General features: G+C 48.0%; 1 protein-coding gene across 3 annotated transcripts in view; it reads right to left on the reverse strand.

Annotated features, from left to right (window-relative positions):
• HIVEP3 (human immunodeficiency virus type I enhancer binding protein 3) overlaps positions 1 to 12556 on the reverse strand; it is a 318219-nt gene that overhangs the window by 265157 nt on the left and 40506 nt on the right. The gene's annotated exons all lie outside the window — the stretch shown is intronic.

The raw sequence follows: 12556 nt of genomic DNA on the forward strand, positions 1-12556 counted from the left end.
CTGATGGTGTCGCCGACCAAGTATCAAGGTTCAAGACAGGCCCGGGAAGGATGGCTCTGGTTTACATGGAATCGAGGTAAATCGTTTCGAGGAGAATCTATTCAAGCATGGCTTGGTTTAATCAAGTATAAAAACAAAAAGTATGTTCATGGTGTTCAGAAGAATGTACATTTAGGGTTTTTTTTCTAAATGACATGGAATTTTCTCTTTAAATAGAGAAGGAACCTATAGGCAGAAAGACCCATCATGTACCAAGCACTGTGCTGGGACCTTCAGGTGCAATGCCCGTTTTATCTTTACAACTTGATACCTTGGAGGCAGGCATTCCTATGCCCATTGTAGATGGGGGATCCAAGAAAAGGGACTTGCTCAAAGTTATGCAGAACAAGAGTGAGGAGTGATATTCAAGCCCAGATTCATCAGATCCCAATGCCTAAGTTTTTTCACTAGTACACTCTGCTGCCTCTCGCTAGAAGACCAGGATTTAAAGACCTGTTTATTTTCTAATGTTCAGATTAAAATGCAGTTCAGAAAGCAAGGAAAGCTTGGATACTGAACCACAAGTCATTAATAGCCATGTTTGAATTTTTTTTAACAGTAACCTCTCTAACCGGTCAATTATGAAATCTTAAGTGCTCAATCTTTCACCATTTATTAAGAAAATGACCATAAAGGCTATAGTCATTCACATGGCTCTAAAAGTCTAAAAATAAAATCTTGTGTATTTTGGATAGGTTTTAAAAACAATAATCCCTAATATTAACAAAACAATTTAAAATATTAGTTTTCACAGTTATTCAACCCTCCAAGGGTTGGGCAGGTTGGGCAGCCCTCTATTCACTTCGATAGCATTCTCCACTCCCCCTGTTGGCGGTACCAGCAATGCCACATTCAAATGGCCTGTTTCCTCTTCTGTCTCTTCTGCTAGGCCTGTGATCCCCAAGGGCTGCCTCCTGCACATCCCCTACTGGGGATGTGCCCGCAACCAAGGTACATGCCCTTGACCGGAATCAAACCTGGGTCCCTTCAGTCCGCAGGCTGACGCTCTTTCCACTGAGCCAAACCGGCTAGGGCTATACATGTTTCTTTATCAATTATATTCATACTCTGTCATTCACAAAAATAAAAAGAAAGGGTGACATACATATGTGTTTATTGACCTATGTATCTATTTGTCTATTTTATCTTCTTCCTGCCTCCCAGTGGACCATCTCACCTTTCATGGCCTCCAACATGCATGTCTCACTTTGGAGACCACTGCTCTGGGCTATGTGTCCAGCATCCTTCATTTATTCATCCTCCTCCCCATTTCCAGTAGCACCTACTCTGTTCAAGGACCATGCTGGGCATTGGGGATACCATGGTGAACAAGAGGACAAGAGTTGTGTTTTCCATGAAGCTTACAATCCAGTGGGTGAAACAATTGTCAGATAATGCCAGATAGTGACTCAATGCCACAAAGAAAATAAAACAAGGAGATGTGATAGAATGTGATGGAGAATGACTGTGAGATGAGAGGGAAGTCACACTGGATGAGGAGCTCAGTGGCGGCCTCGTGAGCTGCACGATAAGCAGGCTGCATGCTCAGATCCAGAGGGAGCATGAGGGCTCTGAACAAAGAGAATGTCAAGGCCAGTGTGGCTGGACTGTAATGAGCTGCTAGTAGGAGAGGCTAGAGAAGTTAGAAGCTCGGGCTGGGGAGTCCCTGCCGGAGATGAATTCTAGCCCCACTGCTTACTGAGTGGTGACCTTGGGGATTCATGCCACAGGCTGCCCAGGGTTATAAAGGAGCAATGAAAAGGACTAAAAGAGTAAATATATGAAACATCAACATCAGTTAGAAGAATGCCCAGCACACAGTTTGTATCAATAAATGGCAGCCCTCGGTGCCTGTGTACTTGTTTATCATTCCCCTGAGGCGGAAGTTCTGGCCCAGCTGGGCATGCCCAGTTTTTCCCTCCAGATCCAGAGCAGCTGTCACCATGCCCAGCCTATCAGAAGAACTCAATGAAAATCTGGTCAATGAATGAGTGTAAAAATGGGTGAAGCAAAAAAATAAATAAATAAAAAGGGGTAAAGCCTACAGAAAATCAGAGTTTGGCTAAAGATAAAAGATAGATTTTTTTAAACCAATTCTTTTCTAATTATAAAAGTAATGTCATGGATAGTCTGGGAATCTTTGACATTTTAAACAAACATGGGTTCATATTCTACATACCACTTAGTACATATTTTCCATTCCACATGTCTGTTATGAGAGGTAGTGGAACATACAGGTTAAGAATGTGGGCACATATAAACTGATTACTAAAATTCTGCGGCACTACAAAAATATATCATATTTTTTTGCCAATTTGACAAAAAATAGGTATAATTTTGTGTCATTTAGGAAGAGAGATCAGTGCCCATAACTAAATTAATGCCTGGGTGTGCATCCCGTCACCACCACTGGCTATCTGTATCATCCCACTGAAGTTACCAGCCCTCTTCATGGCTCAGTTACTTTATCTGCAAAATTGCCCCCAAATCACACCTACCTCACCTGGTCTGAGCTCTGCAATCAACAGGCCCATCAATAAGTGGCCCCCAAATTTCCCCAAAATGGATCTGCTGCTGACATCTTTCACGAGCCCCTGCATAAGAGCCCGAGTTACATCAGAAAGAAAAGTCAGACTGACAAGGCTATGCCTCTCGTACATGAGAACACGCCACAGCGGGGGGATTCCTTAAACCTTCCCCTGACACGATGGAAAAACCTTTGAAGGCCCCAATCAAATCCTGTTGCAGCAAACACCCTTCACAGTCAAAGTCAATATAGCACAAAGACTTCCAAGGTGTGGCCAGGGCCTGTTTACCTCAAGCCACATTCGTATAACTTTCTTCCTTGCTTTGCATTTGGCTTTGGTACAATAACTGGACATATAACGCCCTCCTTATCCCACTGCCCCACAAGTATTTACACAGCAATTTTCTCCTGGGCTGGTCCGAAGCCTGCTAGGACTTGAAGAATTCCACTGTGTTTGTAGTAAGCAGACACCTGGACCCAGATTTGCTGCTTGTCTGCTCATAGAGAATAAACTGTTCTTGGATTGAAATGGGTCTGACCGTATCTGGCTCCGTCAGCCAGGACGGTGCAGTGTTTTCAGCGGACCCTCTGCATTTTCACTAAGGGGATTTTCCCCCTAACATCTCCCACATTTCAGCTACCGCAGTTGGCATTTCTCTCTGGGTTTGGTCCCAAAGGCAAAATGGCAGTTGGCAACAGAACGTCCACATCTCTTAAGTTGCTCCTCTAAGGAAGAAGTCACACGCAGGGTGAGAAGCCTGGCAGACTCCCCTGTGGGCACACCTTACGCACACAAACCTGGAAGCAGCCGAGCAGCGAGACTGGCCGCCAAAATCAAGCAGAACGAAGAACGTCTTCCAGGAGGGAGGTGGAATCAGATGGAGGCAGAGCCAGGACCAGGTCCTTGGCAACATGAGTGAAATCCTAAGCCAGCCGGAGGAGTATTACTGCCAGCCCCCGAGCGCGCCCCGAGGATGGAGGGTGAGGAGGGGAGAGCTGTGTGCTGTGCAGAACCCGTGGCTCTGCATGTGACCCTCGGTTATGGGCAGATGGGCCAAGGAGTCCAGAGAAAGCTCACACTCCACTTCAGGCTGGGGACACATCACAGCTGAATAGAGAGCCGCTCTGGCCCGGGCCTCGGCAGTGCACTTTCATCGCTCCAGAAGAATCGGTGGAGGCCTGTGTCACACTTCCCCGGGCCAAGCACTGGGGCCGATCAAAGGAAATGCAAGACCTGGCTGCTCTGCTGTAAGGGCTTATGATTTAATCGAGGAGATGACACTCACAATAGTAGCTGGAGACACAGCAAATGAGGACCAGAAAAGAGATTCCGACAGTGAGTTCCACTCCAGCCCAGGAGGGCGCAGGCATCCTCTGGAGGAGGCAGCGGCCTTTGTGGGAACATGGGTTGTGTCTAAGCTTGGAGGCAGGGAAGGGTCAAGCAGGTAGATGAGAAGTGGGCTGGCATCTGGGGGAGAGGAGAGGCTATGCATGCTGGGAAAGGCCGGCGGTGCATGCTGCCTGCACTCCTGGCCAGGACGAAGACTTGTGTGAGGGAGGCAGAGACGAAGAGAATTTAGTAGGGAGGAGAGAGGCCAGATTTCACAGAGGTCTGAGTCCCACACAGAGAAGGCTGGGCTGCATCCAATACGCAGGAGGGAGCAGCTGGAGCTTGTGAACAGCAGATTAACATAATTAAAGGAGACTCTTACAGACTTCACCTTTTTGTGGGGGTGCGGAATAGGCTACAATGGGAGAGAAAGGGATCTGATGATACCAAAAAGCAAATATCTAAGGTGCTTGGGGAAGAATCCGTAAGGGGGCTTAGGGATGAGTCAGAGGTGATTCTAATTTTTGCAAGTGGTGGCTGCGAGGTAGAGGGGGCATTGTCAACGGTGAAGAAACAGATTGGAGCTGAGGAGGTAAGAACTGATGAGTTCAGATTGGGACAGCTAGGGCAGTTTTACAAAAAGAACTTAAAAAGGCCACAACATCCAAAAGGCAGCCATCAACTGTCAGCAGGGGGGACCACAGGTGATGTTTTGTCATGTCTGTTAAAGCAGCGGTTCTCAACCTGTGAGTCACCAACCTGTGGGTCGCAACCCCTTTGGGGGTTGAACGACCCTCTCACAGGGGTCGCCTAAGACCATCGGAAAACACATATAATTACATATTGTTTTGTGATTAATCACTATGCTTTAATTATGTTTAATTTGTAACAATGAAAATATATCCTGCATATCAGATATGTACATTATGATTCATAACAGTAGCAAAATTACAGTTATGAAGTAGCAACGAAAATAATTTTATGGTTGGGGGTCACCACAACATGAGGAACTGTATTAAAGGGTCGCGGCATTAGGAAGGTTGAGAACCACTGGCTTACAGCCCCGCGCACGCACACTTGCCCTTGCAGTGGTTCTCAACCTTCCTAATGCCTCGACCCTTTAATAGAGTTCCTCATGTTGTGGTGACCCCCAACCATAAAATTATTTTCGTTGCTACTTCATAACTGTAATTTTGCTACTGTTATGAATCATAATGTACATATCTGATATGCAGGATATGTTTTCATTGTTACAAATTGAACATAATTAAAGCATAGTGATTAATCACAAAACAACATGTCATTATATATGTGTTTTCCGATGGTCTTAGGCAACCCCTGTGAAAGGGTCGTTCGACCCCCAAAGGAGTCGCGACCCACAGGTTGGCGACCTACAGGTTGAGAACCACTGCATTAAAGGGAATTAAAACAAACAAACAAACAAACAAAAAAACCCACATAGTTGAAGTGCTATCTAGCATCAAGGAAACTTCTGTCTATCCAAACAAGTGACCACCCTCTGCCTCTCCTGCTCTCCATCTGCGCCCCCCGTTTTCCAGACCATGATTGAGATCAGCCATAGAGAAAAGACACGAAACACTCAGAAATTAGGCACACTCAGATTCCTAATCCTCCCTTCCGCTGAAGGTCTGTAGGACTTCATTATTTTCACACTCCTCCATGCTTACAGCTCAGTGTGTAAGTACTGAGTCATCCCTTTTTCCTCTCTCCTTCCCTCCCCCCTCATTCCCTCCCACCAGCACTGCCTCGTCCATCCCACAACGGGCTAATATCCTGGCGTGCATTTCTCCATCACATTCTGTGCACTCTCCACCTTTCCCATCCCCTCCCAGTTTGTCTCCTACTTCTTTAGAAATACTGGGCGTCTAGGAGACGAACTGCAGGTCCAGCAGGACAGAGGACCACAGACTTCAACAAAGACAGGCTGCCTGTTGTGAAAGGCGCATTGAAGGCAAGTCAGGAGACTTGAGTTTTCGGAGTCAGGCAAGGGGATCAGATAAAGATCCTTGGAGACAAGGGGCTCCTGATCACCCAGCGTTTGCTGACGTAGAGACATGTTTTCTCCCGCCACAGATACAGATGGGAGATAAGCAGTTCCCTTTCAGAGAGGTAACCCCGTGTGCAGTGCTCGCAGCTGCCTTGCTCTGAATGACAGTGGGAGGGAAGGAAACAGTAAATGCAAAAAGAAAGGCAGAAAGTAATGCTTAAGGTGGCATGAACATGAACAGCCTGAAATGCACACCTCCCCCGGTTCCTGGAAAACAAAGATGAGTCAAACAGAAGCTGTGTCATAGGCGTTTCTCCTCTGCTTGTCACACAGATTCCCTGACACAGAAGCATCCATCCCCGCGTCACCCAACCTCTGTAGCTCCCGGTCACTGCCTCCTTGGAAATTAAGCTGGAGGGTCACATCCACTTAGGCTGGGGAGCTGAAAGCAAACTGGGCCACGTGGGATGGTTCCACTGGCCTGAGGTCAGATGAGTAGTGGAAAAAGCAGAGAAGCCAGTAAAAAATGGCAAAAGTATGTGGCTCTGAAGAGGGGCCCAAGATCATCCAATCCAATCTACAGGCTAGATTCTGCATGATTTCCGGTTTCCTAGACAACCCAGCCTAAATCAGCTAGAAAGCTGAACTCCATATCAAAGAATAACCCATTTGGGACAAAAGAGGAAAGGCAAAGGGGTGACACTATGTGCCACTTCAGGGAAGGGGGACAAGCAGGGAGATGGAGGTCTTCCTGTGAGGGAGCTGAAATCCCATTGTGCTTTCAGCCATCTTGCACTTGTGGCCCCGAGAATGGTCTAATTCCAGTTCACCGATGGGGGTGTAGGTTACACAGGGGCATGGATTTGTTAAAACTGATATGTGTGCCTCACTGTATATAAGCTAGACTCCAATAATTCTGACTCTCCTGATGAACGGATTGTGTGACCTTGGACAAGTCATTTAACCTTGTGTAGTCCAGTGGTAGCTGGCCCATGTACCAACTGGATAAGAGAGACTATCAAAGGAGCATCAGCTCCAGATTGCAAATTGCTTTAGCAGCTAAACAGCCATAAAGATCGAGCACCTCCCTCTAATCCAAGGGGCTGTGATTCAGCACTGCCTGCCTCTGACTCTCACCCTGGACCCAGCCTATTCAACAGTATTTTGATAAGCAGATTGCCTTCACAGAACTATTTAATCAGGGTTCCCAGAGATTAATGAGAGCACTGTGCTTCCTGCCAGTTTTTGAGGCTGGGACAGTTGAATAGCAGAGGGGAAGGATGTGTCATAAGGTGCATACACTTTCCCATCATTGGGCTTGACCCCGCTAGGGGTCAACTCAAGCATATTTCCCATTTAGGTACCTGGATCTATTCTTTTAATCTACTCTCTCCTTGGTATTCAGGAAAATTGAAACCCTGGCTCATGTCCTCCTTGATGGCAGCTTTCAGTCAGAGCCATTACAGCATCTGGAGCTAAATGAAGATGAGGGGCAACAGGGCCAGGAATTACAGAGACATAGAGGAGACCTGGTTCTACCAAGGGGCACCATCGATGACCTAGGTCGACCATGCAGCCCTCCAGTCAAATGCCTTCTGCCTACATCCTCTGTGGTGGTGGTAGAGGAAGCTGGTGTGAGAACCCCAGATCCCGAGGCCTCACAGAAGTGCAGCCAGCACTTGTCATCTGGCCCCTGCTCTCAGAGAGTGCTCTGGGGAGTGGCCACATCCCAAACTGCAGTGATACCCCCTGGCTTTGGCCTTGTCACTGTCTCCTCCCATTGTCTTTAAAGAAGGGCAATGCTGAGTGTGTGTCCCCTATTAAAAGTGATTTGGGGAAATGGTCTGGATTGTACTCTGGAGAGATGAGAATTATTTTAACGCAAAGTAAGAAATGACCAGAGAACTCTAGACTTGAATTCAGTTTGTGAATGACTAGGTAGGAGGAGTAAAATTAGGGTTAGCTCATTTGCAGGTTCTTATATTTGCTGCGTAATAAGAAAAAGTCTTAATAATTAAAATTTACAGCAATAGCAACAAGAAGGATGAGCAGCAGCAGGAGCTTTAACTATGGCTAGTGCCAAGATCAATACCATTTGTTCATTACAGGCAGCTTCAGGATTTGGCAAAATATATATATATTAATACAAATAAAACCATAACAAGAAGCTTTGAGCCATAACAGGCAGAAGGAGTGACACTCGATGAACAGGGCCTTTATGACAGAGAAGAACATCCAAATAGGAGGCCCCTGAGCCTTCCCTCCCCACTGCTGCGACCACAGCTGGTGCCCCAGCCCTGTCGCCATGAACAAGACAGAGATGGGTAACTAACTGTCCAGCAAAGTTGAAGATCCCCACACTGGGCAGACGGAGGCTGACTTTCTAGGAATCTTTGGTCTCGTTTGCATGGCAATTCTCAGAGTGTGGGGGGCAGAGGTTCTCACTTGTGGGCTGTGGACTGGGAGGGTGGGGGATGGGCATGTCTGCAGGTTGGGGCCCAGGCCACAGCTCCTCTTCTTTACCCAGACCCAGGGGATCGTGGTGGAAACCACTGCTGCTGCGTTGGCAACAGTAGGAGCAGAAGACAGTTCCTTCTTCAGCCCCAGCTGGAAGCCAAGGAGGCCAAAGAGCCCAGGCCAACATGTAGCTCGGGACCAGCCTGCTGCCCGGCCTGCCCCCTGGGCCTCTGTGGAGAGGGCAGCCTGCTCCATGGCTGGCTGCTTGCCGAGGATTCACAGTGAGCTTGGTGGCTCCCTGTGGGATTTGCTGGGTCTGGACTCAGAAGCAGCCTGGCTGGCCTGGGTAGGTCAAGTAGATTCAACAAGGTAACCCTGTCCCTACATCTTCCTTTCTTTCCTCCTCCCCTGCTACCTTCTCTTTTCCAAATTGGCCTCCTTTTGGATGAGTTTCTCTTGACCTTGGCTGACTTCTGGTGTGCTGGCTGTTTTTCCAAAGAACACAGCTGACCCATTAGGCCAGCGGTTCTCAACCTGTGGGTCGCGACCCCTTTGGCGGTCGAACGACCCTCTCACGGGGGTCGCCTAAGACCATCCTGCATATCAGATATTTACATTATGATTCCTAACAGTAGAAACATTACAGTTATGAAGTAGCAACGAAAATAATTTTATGGTTGGGGGTCACCACAACATGAGGAACTGTATTTAAAGGGCCAGAAGGTTGAGAACCACTGCATTAGGCACTCAGAGGAACATGAGGCTGGTTTCGTTCCCCCGCAAACCACCTGTCCCATCAGCAGCACCAGAGCACACAGTCCCCGATGTGCTCAGCGTCGTTCACAGATGACTAGAATGGCTGGACAAGACTCTGAATGTCCCGACTCACCACACATGTCCTGCCTTCGAACCAGAGAGTCTCAAGGGTGCTCAGTGCCAGGACATTCATGGCAGGAAAGGCAACTGCTGAGCATTTCAGACACAATAGTCAAAACCATCATCTTCAAAGTTCACAAGATATATGACTCTCTTACCCCCCAGGGTCCTCACAGCCATGTACAGAGCCAGGGCGGGTCTCTCCTATCATCCAGTCTCTATATGGCTACTGAGGACCTTCCCTCCGAGAGGGGCACTGCTCTGCATCAAGCATTCCTGATCCAGGATCCCCTCACCCCGCCCAAGGTTCTCCAGCACAATCTTCAGGAAGTGGTATGAGGTAGGAAGGGTGGGGTGTCCTTTTCTTGGCCCCAGTTTCTCTGAGCTACCATCTGCCTACAGCAAGCTTTTTCTGTAGAGGGTCAGATAGGAAATATATTAGGTTTTGCAGGGTCACATGCCATCTCTGTTGCATAGTCTGGTTTTCTTTATTTTTTTATAAACTTTGAAAATGTAAGAACCATTCTTAGCTTGAGGGGCTGAAGGAAAATACATGGCGGAGTATTGCCTCACGGGCAGGCCATGGTTCACACACCCCTGGCCTCAGGAAGAAGCTGCAGCATTTGTGCTGGTCCCCACCAAGCAGCCCCTCACCACCTTCCCTCCCTGCCTGACTCCTCCAGATCCTGCCCAGATGCTGCTGCAGCTGCACCTGGCACCTGTGCTCAGACCCCAGGGTGGCCTCCCTGCAGCACACGTTTCATTGACAAAACTTATTGTGAGCTCTTCCGTCTTCCTTGTGCTTAACCTGAGATGTGCAAGGTCCAGCAGGCCCCACCTCACACCACGGGGTTTCACCTGACGGTAGGCATGCAGCCAGGTCCACCCACCACCCTGCCATAGGGTGTCCATGGTCAATAGTTTAACTCAGGCTCTTCCTACCCTACCTCCTGTGCAGGTGCAGGGCAAGAGGCCAAGGCCACGGCCAATCCCATCAGTTCCACCTGGAAGCACAGTCAGGATCCAAATCACTTCCCACCCCTCCAATGCTGTCACCCGGCCACACCACTTCTCCCTGTACCACTGCCACCGCCTCCCATCCAGATTCCCTGTTCTGTTTCTGCCCTTCTCCCTCTCCCTTGCTCAGAGCCCCAGAGGCTTCCGCCTCACACAAAGTAAAAGCCAAAGTCTCTGAACAATGAAATAAACCCAACATCAAGGTACTTTACAGGCCCCCTGAGTGTCCCAGGTCTGTGTCGGCCAACTGTCTGGCTCCACCTTCCACCTCTCTCCTGGCTAATGCTGACTCTAGCCACACCGGCCTCCTTCCTTGCCCAGCTTCTTCTTCTTCCTCTTCCTCCTCTTCTTCCTCCTCCTCCTCCCTTCCCTTCCCTTCCCTTCCCTTCCCTTCCCTTCCCTTCTCCTCCTCTTCCTCCTCCTCCTCCTCCTTCTTCTTCTTCTTCCACTAATCACCACCAATGATGTAATTTTCCATGGGTGTTTTTTTGTGTCTTGTTTTTTTGTTTTCTCCCTGGAAAATAAGCTCCACTAGAAAAAGGTTTAACCCCTTCAGTTGTATCCCACAGCACAGTGCCCCACAGAGAGCAGGTGCTCTGTAAATGCACAGCTGTCTGCAGGATGCACAGGTGTCTACAGAATGCACAGGTGTCTGTAGAATGCACAATGACAGGGTCTTGCTGATGGGTGAGAGGTGACAGCTGCCAGGACCCTGTGATCCATTTGCATATGGATACCTTTATGCAAATAAACATCTTGCTCTTAAGGCCCCTCAGGATCTGGATGGACCGGCAAAACAATGAAAACAGATATACTCTGGAGGCCGTAGTCAATTCTAAAGCAGCAACAAAAACTCAGATTTCAGCCAAACTAACCAATTATCTGTGAGAAAACAACAACAAACGTTTACTTTAAGGTTCAGAACAGATCTGCTCATGGCTCTCACCATGACCAACCTGCAGCAACTGAGGGGGAAAGGGACAGGTGGGCTTTAGCAGCAGGTCGGGGTTTCAAATCCTAGTGCCGCCTTTACAAGTGGTCTCATTCTGGGCATGGTGCTAAGTGCTCTAGGCCTCAGCCTTCTCATCTGGTACATGGAGGTACTAGTACTTTAGATGGTTGTTGTAAGGCCTAAGTGAATAATTTTTAAAGTAGACAGCTCCCAGCATAATGACTGTGCATAACAATCACTCAATAAACAATCATTTCTCCCCTTTGGTAAATGAGGAAGCTAAAATTCAGAATATCTGAAGTCAGCGCTTGCTTCACAGCAAAGCGGGGTTCAAACCAATGGTTTTCGTTGGCCTATGTTTTTCCCACCATCCAGCTTCCCTCCTGTTCACGTTCCACACAAGTGGGTGTTGGCTCTCCCATCAGCCTGCTTGGTGAGGACTTTAGGGCAGGGCCTTCTGGATGAAGACTCATTACTAAAGATGACATGACACTCTTAAGGGGGTCACATGCTTAGAAACATGAACAGCATAAGCAAGGAATCAGAAAGCCTAGAGAATTCACCAGTCCTAATTGCTATTTGTCCCTAAGATATGCAAGAGCGGAGCACCCTCAGGGACACAGCAGAACCCAATGCGGCCACACCAAGATCTGACACCAAGGCACAAAGGACACATTCACCCCGAGTGCTCCCACAGAAGGACTGTTCTTTCTGTAGGCAGGGATTTTCTTTATGGATCACATGCATCCAGTAATACTGTCTATACAGTAAATTTCCGTACAAGGAAAGTGCTTCTTCCATCAGCTTTCATCATGAAGCTGAAAATGTGTTCCTCCTGGGGAAAACAAGTCGGCCTTGGACATTATAAAAATGGGAATTATTAAGGAGAAAACCTTTAGGTAACACATTTTGAGGGCACACAATGAGGAGCTAGCCTAAACAACTTCTAAGCCGGTGGTTCTCAACCTTGTGGCCCTTTAAATACAGTTCCTCATGTTGTGACCCAACCATAAAATTATTTTTGTTGCTACTTCATAACTGTAATGTTGCTACTGTTATGAATCGTGATATAAATATCTGATATGTAGGATGGTCTTAGGCAACCCCCGTGAAAGGGTCGTTCGACCGCCAAAGGGGTCGCGACGCACAGGTTGAGAACCGCTAGTAGATGGTATTGATTACCGTGGCGCTGCCAGGATGGACTTTGCAGAGGTGTACCACGTAGTTAGGCATGCTCCCACGAGTAGGGATGCAGTGCAAGAGGGCATGACCAGGAGCAGAAAGACTGAGGATGAGGAGGAGAGGAAGCACCTTCCTCCTCTGCCTGCCTGCCCGCTTTCCCCTCCCAGC

The sequence above is a fragment of the Myotis davidii genome, unplaced genomic scaffold (assembly GCF_000327345.1).
Source record: "Myotis davidii unplaced genomic scaffold, ASM32734v1 scaffold458, whole genome shotgun sequence".
Classification (NCBI taxonomy): domain Eukaryota; kingdom Metazoa; phylum Chordata; class Mammalia; order Chiroptera; family Vespertilionidae; genus Myotis; species Myotis davidii.